The sequence below is a fragment of the Apostichopus japonicus genome, chromosome 19 (genome assembly GCF_037975245.1).
Source record: "Apostichopus japonicus isolate 1M-3 chromosome 19, ASM3797524v1, whole genome shotgun sequence".
Classification (NCBI taxonomy): Eukaryota; Metazoa; Echinodermata; class Holothuroidea; order Aspidochirotida; family Stichopodidae; genus Apostichopus; species Apostichopus japonicus.
The window spans coordinates 10,120,859-10,133,520 of NC_092579.1; the positions used below are offsets into that span (position 1 = coordinate 10,120,859).

At 38.1% G+C, this 12,662-nt stretch overlaps 1 long non-coding RNA gene across 7 annotated transcripts in view; it reads left to right on the forward strand.

Moving 5' to 3' along the window:
• LOC139959646 (uncharacterized) overlaps positions 1–12,662 on the forward strand; it is a 77,557-nt gene that overhangs the window by 12,643 nt on the left and 52,252 nt on the right. For all 7 annotated transcript variants that reach the window (XR_011790190.1, XR_011790193.1, XR_011790194.1 and 4 more), the window contains exon 3: positions 5,361–5,506. This is a non-coding gene — a long non-coding RNA (uncharacterized lncRNA). The remainder of the gene's footprint in view (positions 1–5,360; positions 5,507–12,662) is intronic.

Consider the following 12,662-nt stretch of genomic DNA (forward strand, 5'->3'; position numbering starts at 1 on the left):
ATTTTGTGCCACCTGATAACCATTTCTGATTCATTTCTCCTCACCCCTATTAGCCAGTGCATGCTGCATCCAAATTGATATTTACATGACATGCCTTGGCCTGCAGATAATTTACAGTTTTCGGTGATTGCCGCCAGACATGGTGTCTCCAGCCTGACATAGTAACTGCTGGTTAATCTTCCTTCCCTTGCCTGGTAATCTAACACCTTTGGGTGGATTTACTGTAGTGGTATAATGTTGCTATGCTTCATTGCCTACTGTTTAAACACTTGAGGCAAATCAACACACTCTTGGGGAAAGGACTATCCCATTATTATCAGAGGGGTTTGCCAATATGATTAAAGGGGTTTTCCACTTAAAAAGTGTGATTCAAGTTATATATAATGTCAAAAGGTCATTTTTTTTTTAAATGCTAGTATTTCCTAGCAGAGAAAATAGCATGGGGCATAAGTTTCAAGAATGATCTACTTAAGGGGGATTAAAAAAGGGTTCTATAGCAGTGTGTCAAGGTTTGAAATACCCAATAAATGGTAAAAAAACCTGGTGAAAACAGTACTTTCTGTTAACTCTGATGAATGAGCTCAGTCTTTAGCCTGACGTAGGATTTGGTTCCTAATTTCCTAATTACATTGCAGTTTCCTGCATTACCAGGGATACTTCATCAGACATTGCATGTGGCAATATCAGGTCACTGAACATGAGCCAGGGGTTCTGAGTTGGAGGGGCACTAACAACTAATGTAAGGAGGGGAATGGTGATACACACCTGACGTTGATCACACAGTCACAGTCTCGATGCAAGGGGACTGGGGTTGAGAGGGTACCAGTGAGTTTGGTTGTTTTCGTGCCCAGGTTCTTTCTCTGGGTGACATTTCTTAAAACTTAAGAGGGGGGGGGGGGGCATTCGTGTCTTGTAAACTTGTGAATATTTTGTATACTTGATGGTTGCACAGATTCTGGGTGGGAGACAGCCCCCCACTCCCACCCCCTTGTGCTCCAGTCTGGCTGTGGGCCTGACCAAAATGCTACATGAATAATGGGCAATTTGCTACAGGTGAAGCCGTTCCTGTACAAAGGAACCATAAATTATTTGTAATTTTAATCAGAACCTTCAAACCAATTCAGTTGCAGAAAGTTTGGACACTTTTTAATTCCTTGATTATCCTGAGGTAAATGTAATGCCCCTCCCCCCCCCAAAAAAAACCTAGACTTTCTCTCAGGCTTGTTTCTATGGCAGCCTTCCTTTTAAAAGTTTTCGGAGCCAGTAAAACAGCAACAGTAAATTAACACTCTGTATTTATGTCTTTCTTACACAGTTTTCAATTATTTTCCAATGGGATGACAGATTAGCACTATACAGGGCAGAATAAGCAGTAACACAAGTTTTATTTAAAAACTATTTATATATTTACATCTATATCAAAACCTCATCAATTTACAATACATTGGAAGTCCTCCTTTAATGTTCATTTGGGGACAATTTCTATGCATCATGGGCATTAGAGAGGTTCACAGCCCCTATTAACAAAATGTTATGCCATGCAAAAATGGTTAGTGAGATTTTAGATTCAAGGCTACTCATATTACAACCCCTGTGTTCACCTCTTTAACAATTTGTTGTAAATTTGTCATGTTCAGCATCTATGGTTTTTTTTCTTCCTGTTCTGAGTCTTTGGTGTGAAGTAGAGCCAATGGTATGCACATGCCACACAACTGGGTATTTCTGCGCCACATGCCTCTGGCACCCTGCCATTTTGAGTTTGGTAACTTTAGGTGTCATCATAAATGCCATAAAACATCACTAATTCCTTTTAAATGAATAGCCATCTGTGTAACCAGTGAGACTCCTCCTGGGTCACTCACATTTTCTACTACTACTATTAGGGCAGTTAGAGCTATGGTGATGAATCCCTATCACACGCTCCTGTAAGTACACCTGTAAGTACTGCACTTCTCTCATATTAGTTGAGAAAAGTGGTTTAGTATTGACAGGATGTATGTAGCATATTGTCACTTTGCATCATTTTTTTTGGGTAAAAAAAAACAAGGCCCCCCATGAATGAAGTTGGAGTAATTCTACCATGGGGGAGTGTAATATCACTAACTGCTATGCTGTAACTGCTGGAATAATCTCCACATCATATAAGCTGGGTATGCAGGAGAAAGTTTCGGATATGTGGTACAAACTTCAAATTTTGCTAGTTTAGCATTCGCTTGATTCGACGAAGCGGTGATTGGCAGCGAAGTGACATAGAGTTCCAGAAATTATATAATAATAAACTAGACATATAGGACTATCACCCAAAATAAATTGGAACTTTAGCTAAATATTCCCCTTCTATAAAAAGGGGTTGTTTTTTTTTACCCCAACTACCCCCTTCTTTTTTTTTACCCCAACTGAGATACATAAATTATGTTGTATTCCCAGGGATTATGGGGTACTGGGGCTAAAGGACATTGTAGAAGTAGAGATGGCCAGATGTGTTCGTGGAACAGAGGGAGAGGTGGGGGGAGGGGGAACTGAGGGATACGTAGTTAAGGTATACATACAGATGGATGGGTAAGGAACTGGGTGACACAGTAGGAACCAGGGGATGAGGATAGGGACTGGATATCCTGTGATTGAATGAAACAAAATGGGTACTGAGGGCATTACAGACTGGACAGGAGTCACAGGAGAGTAGGAATTTAGGGTGTCCAGAGTGTGCACAGTTGGGGAGTAGAAGGGAGGGAAGAAGAATACTGGAGGGAGAAGGGTGGACCTATATGATGGGAAAGGGGGAGTGTAGGAATTAAGGGTGTCCAGAGTGTGCACATGCAGTTGGGGAGTAGAAGGGTGGGAAGAAGAATACTGGAGGGAGAAGGGTGGACCTTTAGGAGAGGATAGGAGGAGAGTAGGAATTTAGGGTGTCCAGAGTGTGCACATGCAGTTGGGGAGTAGAAGGGTGGGAAGAAGAATACTGGAGGGAGAAGAGTGGACCTTTAGGAGAGGATAGGGGGAGAGTAGGAATTTAGGGTGTCCAGAGTGAGCACAGTTGGGAGTAGAGGGGTGGGAAGAAGAACACTGGACGGAGAAGGGTGGAACTATAGGAGAGGCAAGGGAGGTTAGTAGCCAGGAATGAAGAGAGGTAAAGAATGAAAATGTTTGCATAGAGAGCTATAATCAGTGGCAAATTATCTGGAATAATTGATTAAGATGAGCTAGATATTTACGTGAGTGCCATTGTGCCCACAGTCATATTTGAGGTTTAATTAGAGTTCAACTATCCACTTTTACAAGTCCTACATAAATAACACCATTGCTGCTTCCACCTATCAACCAAAGACATTTAATTTCACCAATATTTCCTGGTCAAGTTTTATTACCCAGTGTTTGGTCATATTTCTTTCAACTGCTGAAAATTTAGTGGCAAAATTTGTCAGGAGAGCTCGTCTCCTCCTACAGCTTGAAAAAGAGAAAAGAAAAAGAATAAAACTTGTCAGTTAAGAAAGTTTAAAGTCTTTAACCGTTTGTGTCAATGTTATCATCAGCACTTCAAATGAATTTTTACTACTAAATTTATGTTCCTATGTGGGATCTTCAGTGACTGCCCCTGGTTGTCACTGAGGGTTTTGGTCTAAATCCTCCCCAAGTTTTAGGTCAGAAACCTCAAAACCCCACTCTTAAAAAGAGGAAATGATTGCTGAATGATGGACTTAAAAAATTTATCTCTTTATGGTTAATGAAAATTTGGTAATATTTGATCTGGAATTCTTTCCAATGATTTATTTTCATGTCCTGAGGGCGTAGTATACTCCAACCTTGAATGACCACAAGGATTCATTGAGAGCACAAAAAAAAAATAAAAAATTGAGTGGAATTTTCATGACCTATACAAATTTGTAGTCATAACTGAACGTGTTGCAAAATTTGTAGGACCAGAATATATATTAATTTCTAATTAATTTTTACTGGACTGGCAAATACTGGAGGTCACCCGCGTTGCTGTCAATTGTTTCTCAAATTTGTTTACGTTCACGGTTTAACTCCTGATAAGGCTGTCCTACATATGCAGTATCTACAACATGATCATTCTGAATCTGAAGCAGAAAAGTGGGCCAGAAGAAATTAAAGGTGTTCACACTGTTCAGTAATGACCCAAAATATGCTAGAAATTCAGAAAATGGTCACCAATGGCCAAATTCTAACATTTGATTTCCATTTTATTGCCACTTTTTAATAAACAAAGTTTTATCCACAATGAGATATATTTAACCATACCTTGGTTTTTGTGTGTTGTGTACTGTATGTGTTTCTCTTGGTCCTGTTTACATTCGGGGAGTGTGCTCTCTCGTCAAGCCCACCAGGGTTTATTAGCACACTTCCCTTTATCACGGCATGCTAACTTGTTACCCTGATGTTCTGTAAACTGATTGTTTTTTGTTTACTTGTATGTTGTTGTGAAAAGAAACAATAAATGAAATAAAATTGTTGATTTTTAACATTCCTGAATGTCTGTGAAAGAGAAAAGGAATCAGAACTTCTAGTAAAGTACTCTTAGAAAACTTTTAGCAAAATTTAGCAGGCTCAAATTTGGGGCAAGTTAGGAATTGTTGTTTTAAGGTACGGCTGGTTCAAATCTCCAATAAATTAATTTCTGTCCTCAGATTTCAAAATTTGTCTTGATATTCATAATTACTGTCCTAAACACAGACACACCAGTTGCATACAGTAATTTGCTGCACAATAATATTTTTGTATTAAATACTGATTTTTAATCAATTTCAACTCCTGCTCAAGCTATAAATGATTTATTCATTACAAATATTTTATTTTTAAGTTATGATAGAATGTATGTATGTTTTATATAAAATATTCACTTTGCTACAACATTCTGTAAAATTATGCAATTTTATTTTAAGGATACTATAGACAACCACATTATTTACAAAAATTTGTAGAAAATGTCAAAAGAATGTGTTAAATACTATTTATGCTCATTCTGTATGTATTTGTTTTTCCTAATGTCATTTGTGAATGTTTAATGCAGAAATTGGTTATTAAAATTTGTGTCTATGTACAGGTTAAAATAGAAAAAGAAAATTTATGCATGTTTTGCCTTATACTGTTTAGACTGCAGAACTTTGAGGTTATTCACCTCTAGGGTTCTGATAGAGAGAGACAGACTCCCGGGCTGATAAAGATCACAGGTAGGTAACACCTTACCTGAACTGTCATGAACATTTCCTGGACAGTCTACTGTATATAAACTATTGTCTTTGACACTAGTTGTGAAACCAGGTAGATAATATTCAAAAAACTTTCACAAGAATTTGTTCATGTGAAGAACTAGATGTTTATCAGTTTTAATCCTCTTACAGGTGTTCAAGAGGCAGTTTCATTGTGAGAAAGAGATGACCATGTGAACACACCTGGATGTTTCTAAGAATAATTAAGAGGCAGGATGTTGGTAGAGAAGGTGATGAAGGAACCTCAAGAAAGGAAGTCACACCTCTATGAGAAACAGGTAAAACCATAAACTTAACTTGGACACGAATCCAACCGTCATCATTGGCCAATTAGACAGAGTTATAGGCCGTGAACAACTTCCCGAAAACAGCTAAGATAAATCTTACTCCACATGGGAAATATCACAAGTTTATTGTTCCTTCAAAGAGGAAGCTGAAGACTTGAGTAAGTCTAAATATGTGACATCATCAAGCCGCATGGGAAATGGACTTTGCAAATGCTGAATCTAAGTTACTGAAGCTCCTCACAAGACTTAATTATGGCATGGTTTTCAGCATCTACCTTGAAAATATGTAGAAAAAAACAAAAGAAAAATGGAAGGTTTCAGATCCTTATCACAGATTTACAAAATGCCAGTCCCCAGACAAAAAATTTTAAACTAGGATGTTTCACCCAAACTGATAAGTTATTACTTAGCTGTTTGAGGGAAATGTTTATTTAAAAGAACTCTGTAATACATCACGGTGATAGATGAACCTGTGTCACCTTTATAAGGAAAGTATTAGCATTGTTACACTTCATGGTCAATTTTGCTCCTCACCCACAGATTTACGGACAGTTGCCCCTAAATGTTAAAGTTAATCCATTGGTTCATAAAATCTAGGAACTTGGTCAAAACGTGTGTTTCAAATTTCATATATGGGCAACACAAACCAATTGGATGACATTCAACTCCATTTATCCCATGAAAAGTTTGTAATGCATTGTAAACAATTTATTTTAGGCCATTCATTTAAAGTCCCATGTTTTTAGTATTGACATTTTGTGTTGAATCTGAGCAACAGATCCAACAGGGTCTGTGCATTACTAGTCCAGCCACTTATCTGGACAGGCCTCGGATGTTTAAAGGGTCATCTTTAAAAAATTAGGATTGTAGCAGTCCAATGTGTGCAGAGTGTTTTTTGACAGTCTACAGAATATCGAGTATAATTTTGTGCATAACGTCATCCTGTTAACTATCTATTGTTACAATTATTACAAACCAGCAAAGTACAGTTCCCAATTTGACCAATTTTGCCTTGTCTTTCACTCTCACTTTTTCCTCTCCATCGTAAAAGAGATAAGTAATAATGCACAGAATTCTTCAATTGCAACAATTGCTGCTGCCCCCCCCCCCCCCATCTCTACCTTCCCTGATCTACTACTCCCCCTTGAACACAAACGTTCTGCCTATTTACAAGTACATAGCAGTTTTGTCAGTTAGGTCCTGACTGAATCCTGCAGTACAGAGGTTTGCTGACATGAAAGTTAAAATAAGTTCAAGTCTCTTCCAAGTCTACAGAAATTTTATCATTTCCCCGATGGATTTAGTTTTGCCTTTCTGTGCAAAAAATATTTCCAGAGATGTTTGACAAAAAAAAAATTCATTGATCAGTTAAAACAAAAAACTGAAAAATCAAAAGGAGGATAAATTCTCAAGTGACAATCATAAATGCATCATGCATGTTCATTGTTGGAAAGCCCTCTGCTCTAGCTAGTAGTTCTGAACAACTTTGACCTAGTGACCTCATGATTTACCTCATGAATAATTCATCAGTCTGTCAAATCAATCTGACACTGTTTCATATCTTTATTGTAGGCAAGTGCAACTAAGTACCTAGTAGGAAAAAGAAAGGTCTACAGCTGATTATCAGCTCAGTCCCCAGAGTCACGTCTGTAAAAACATGACCTGACCCACAAATGGCATAAAAACCTTATAAGGAGGAGGAGGCGAGATTGTGACAAAGTTGTGTGGGGGCCAAATGGCTCATTTAATCCACTTCAACACATTAATGTTACTAAACAGAAGAGGGCTGCAAATGACACCATTAGTTACCAGTCTATGGCGGTATGTGTCATTCTACAATAGCGTCAGGGAGACTGAGATTTGCCAAGCTCCAGGAACAAACAAATATTGTAAGCTAATGGACCGTAGAAGTTGGTGGCGGTTCCCAGCTTTGATGTGCTTCACAGTTCACACCTCTGTATGGCAGTTTGAGTGTCCATATCGTTCATTGCATGCTAAACTTGGCAGGTTATTTATATATATATGTATATATATAGTTTTGTATTAAATATTATAGCAAAATTTCTGTACAATTTGAGGGATATTGTTTAAAGAATGTATCTTCAATGAACCCCTATAACTGTATAAACATCCCTGATAAAAAATGTTGACAAGTTGCCAAAAATACGATGATTTGGTGTTTTCCATTTGGAAAATAGAGGGTGTCCTTCAGGGGAAGTGAACATTTTCTGTTTATTCATCATGCATCCTTGAGACCTTGATTGTATCACCAGACCTGTTTCGATTGGTGGCGTGTTTCAGTATAAGTGGGCGGTGGGTGAAGGAGGGAGGTGGGAGCTGGGGATAATTTCCAGTAATGGTTTTTCCATCCCCCTTATTCCACTCATACACAGTACAGTGTGTATGTGTAAGCCTAGGATATGTGCCCAGGTGCAAAGTTAGAGAAATACTGTATGCCACACTCACTCCTCACCCCTTCATTGCACCCTCCCCCCCCCCCCCAAAAAAAAATTCTTCCACCTGTATCCTTAACCTCTCCATTAAAAGCATCATCTCACTCTAGGAGCTCCAGAAAGAGCACAAGGAACAAGGTTGTGTAGAACCCAAGAAGACATTCTCAGTGCATTCACTTTATACTATGCAACTACTAAGGTTTGGGGGGGGGCAGGAGGGGGGTGAGACATAAACCTCAGTTCCACCTACATTGAGCAATGTGCAGGGTAGGCCAGTGGGATGCTCAAGCTTAGGTGTCTGAATACCTGACGAGTGTTGTAAAGATTGTGACATGTTTTTATATTTTTTAGGGGGGGGGGGTATTTTGGGGGAGGCTTTTTATGTAGAGGGAGGTGGTGCAGGGTGTGGCTGGATTGAACTCTTAAAACTGGGCAGATTTGTCCCTCTGATCGCCTACAGGTCTTGTGGGTGTGCAGTATCTTTCAATTTTGCACTTAAATTTCTCCCCAACTAGCCCATCCCCTCCCCACCTCCTCCCCCACACCTCCCCAAATTCCTTCAATATAAGCATACATGTGTCAAGTCTCATTCTTCTTACCTCTCTGTAAGATATATGCTGATCAACTTTATGACTTTATTACCCTGAACCTGCATCTGGTCAGCAGACTCTGGAAAACATAGTAATGTGAGACTGGGTGATTTCCAGTTCCTGTCACATAATTAAATCTCTCAAGTCCTGAAACTTTGGCCATATTTTCTCGGAAGCTACTCGTGTTTTATGACCGAGTTTTAATGGGCTCTCTTTCAATGCAATCCAACTGTTCGGTAGTTCTTTCAGTTTGTTTTCTTTTCTTTTCTTTCTTTTACTTTTATTCCTTTTTGCATTATTTTCGTTTTAAAAAGTCTGACAAAATAGAAAGCACTTGTGAAGTTCTGTGATTTGGTAGCTTTCATAGAGTCAACACGAGTGAATTGTTAAAAGTATCTTCCTTGGAGAACGCACAGATGAGTCAGACTTGTATCTACTTTTTGTATGACTTTTAATTGTCCACCAGTTCCTGTTTGGAGGGTTAACAATGATCTTTGTTCTTTTCTTTTTTATGTCATTGTGTCTCCTTCCCAAAAGGAGGTTCGGTTACCTGGGGGAAGAGTTGTATTGTGCAATAGTTATATCTTTAATGGCCTCCATTGTTCCTGCCTGCCCTTTTGTAGTATGTGGTCAGCACCGGTCGTGGATGGATGGTTTCGAGGAAGGCCACTGATCCCTGGTAGGAATTCTTCGGTAGTCAACAGGTTGACATGGTTATAGCAAGATACCCTTTTTTCTAGAAAAAAAAAAAAAAAAAAAAAAACATACATGCAGGGGGAGTGGGGGGGGGGGGGAATATAGTCAGTATACAATACATAACTAATTTACAATTCAAAAAGCTTAATTCTAGTTGAACATTAAATGTTCAAGTATCTGAATAAGAGGCCAATAGACTGAGTTTGATTTTTGTGGTTTTATTTGAGAGACAGGGGAGGAGAAGGGGGGACGCACAAATGTTGGCTACTGTCAGTCCTGGGAAGGGACGTAAGGGGGAGGGATGTCTCCTTCCCTTTGAGAATTTTTTTTATCTAGGTAAGAGGGCTTAGATATACAATGGTGATATCATTTGCATCCTTAGCTACATTTGTGTATTACAATCTTTCATTTTTTTAGCATGAACCATTAAATTTATTTAAAGCCAATTGAAAGGAAGTTTGAATAAATGTATGAGGGTACCATGTACAGCCCTCCTCACCCCCCCCCCTCCCAACCTTAACCATCAGAAATGTTGGGAATGAAGAGGAGAGGTGCGGTACCTGTAAGTACAGACCTGTGCAGCAATATGAAAGGAATAGCAGAAAAGGATTAAAATTCAATCTAAAGTGTAATAGTCATTACCGACTCTGTGATCCACGTGCCAACTTTGCAACTCCCGGTCCCCCTTACAATTTTGCAAGGTTGGTAAGAGTAACTGCAAAGTATACCCTGTCAGGAAACCAAAAATGCGATCAAATAGGATGAATGAGTAAAAAGATGGTAAATGCAATAAAGATAGGGGTGGGGAGAGTAGAGAGGATTAAAGGAGAATGTTCTTTAATTACCTTTAACTAATAAAGAAACCACAACAGATCTATACAAGACAAATAGTATGTACAGAAGAATAGAAGTGAAATGAAATAGTTGCCCATAAGGGTAGCATTTTGACAAAAGTAAAACCAGGTTTTATCACCTACATGAAAATCTGTGCATAATTGTCTACAACAATAGCACTCAGAAGTACAATGGACAGTACAATGAAAGAGGAAAGTGATTTGACCTGTTTAACAATAGCCATCCTCTTGTAGGGAACCCTGTTATGTGTCTCCCGAAAACTTAAAGCAGCCTGTGGAATATATTTTGCCATGTGTTATTTGAAAACTAAACTTACATGTAGCTGGCATACAGTCCAAACATAAAGTATACATACAGTATATGTCTATACATATATTGTTGACTACTATTTCAAATAGTGAAAAAAATATTTAACAATATAGAACATATTCAATTTGGTTATTAAATAATTATAATGATAATGATAGTGGTGACAGTGATGGTGATGATGATGATAATGATAATGGTGGAGATGATGATGATGATGATGATGATGATGATGATGATGATGATGATGATGATGATGATGATGATGATGATGATGATGATGATGATGATGATGATGATGATGATGATGATGATGATGATGATGATGATGATGATGATGATGATGATGGTGGTGATGAAGGTGATGATGATTGTAATGATGGTGGTGGTGATGGTGGCCATGACGGTGATGATGGTGGTGATGATGATGGTGGTGATGATGATGGTGGTGGTGGTGATGATGATAATGATAATAATAACATTACAGTTGATTTATATAGCACCAAATCAGAAACAAGAAGTTGCTGCTCTAGCATTTACAAATATAATAGGATACAGAATTTGGATCACAAAATCTGAAGAATTGAATGGAATTGGTCATTAAACAGTTAATTTCTTTTCGTTAATTTTGGGAAAATTGCGGTAGTTGATTGCTGCCTACATGTTGCAGTCTTCGGGGACCCCCGAGACATGATTAAGAAGTGGGGACTGTGAGGGACATATGGGCTGGAATCAGATCAATTTTGTTCAATGTTGCTGAAATTGTCACTACTTGTGGCACCATTATAATTAGTAAATGAAAATCATGCTGTCAAACTTGGTATATTCTGGAAATGTAACTTGAGCTATTGCTTTAAGAATCAGTAACCACAGAATGATGTATGATGTAACGGTTCTGTGGTGATAGAGTTTAGTCAAACCAACAATTTTCTAACAAAAAGACCCCAAAAAATACAAATAGGGGAGACAGAAAACAAAACAAAAAGACAAGAGGAAAAGGAACAAAAGAGACCATATAATAGCCCTAGAGAAACCACAAGTTGTATTGTTATTTTGCAATTGTTTGATAACAATAGTCTGAAGGGGTACAAGGGGGATGTTAGTACTAGTTCAGTTTAGTCCATAACAATTGCACACCTATATAAACATTGTACTTTACTGTGTTCATGAAATCCCCCCAATAGGGCAATACTCTCTCAGTTACTGGATGGTCTATCCTCTTGGTTTTGATTATTACTGTTCTTTTCTTTTCTGCTATTTGTTTATGTTTTCTTACCCTTTCCTTCTGTTAGCCAGAGGTGCATAGAGAAACACAGGAAGTATGTGTAGTTATAGTAATCTTACATACATAGCTAATCATAGGTATAAAATGTTGAACTCATTTCAGCCTGGCTGAAGGAACAGAGATTACTTGCAAGTTTAGCAGTAATGCTAGAACTGTTTGCAAGAAGCTCTTCCTGCCCTCCTCCAGCCCCATGAAGGGTCTATGCAATTTACACCAACAATTATTCTTCAATCTGGTTAGGTCAGAGTCTGAAACTTTGTGTTGAGATGAAAAAGTTCAGCAAGAACATCTGTCAAGCCATCATGCAATATTTCAAACCCAATCTTACAGCCTACATTTTTTTTTTCCCTTTAAAGAAAATAATTATACAGTAATACATGTGTGCAAATTGCAAGTTTGTTGAAGAGAAATTGAATTCATATCCATATATGCATTATTTCTGCTTTAGTAATCTCCAATGATTAATGCAGTTGCAACTAAATGTTATGCAACAGTTTTACAAATTTACCATAATGTTGCATCATCTTCCAACACAAAGGTCATTGTCCCTTTTACATCCCCTATCCACTTTATTAGCACACCCCTCTTCACATTCATTTCCATCCAGTTCTTCTCTAGCTCCCTCTTTCCTCACCCCTCTCCCTGCATGCCTCCCTCCCCTTTCCCACCCCACCTCCCATTTTCTGTTAGGTCAGAAAACAGTATTATTAAAATGAGGTCAACTGTACTATGTGGAAAAGTAAACAAATTTTATTTTCGTCATGACTCCTCAATGCAATGATTGGATTATAAACACTCTCTACTCTTTTATTCAGACTTTTTTATCCACATCCTTTGGAGACATTTTCAAATAGCCCTTAGCAGATCTGGTCCTATATTATGTCTGACAGATTTATGAACATTTCAAAGATGGTTTCATCCAGTAGTAAAAAAGAAAATAAAGAGAAAACCAAGGCAATCTT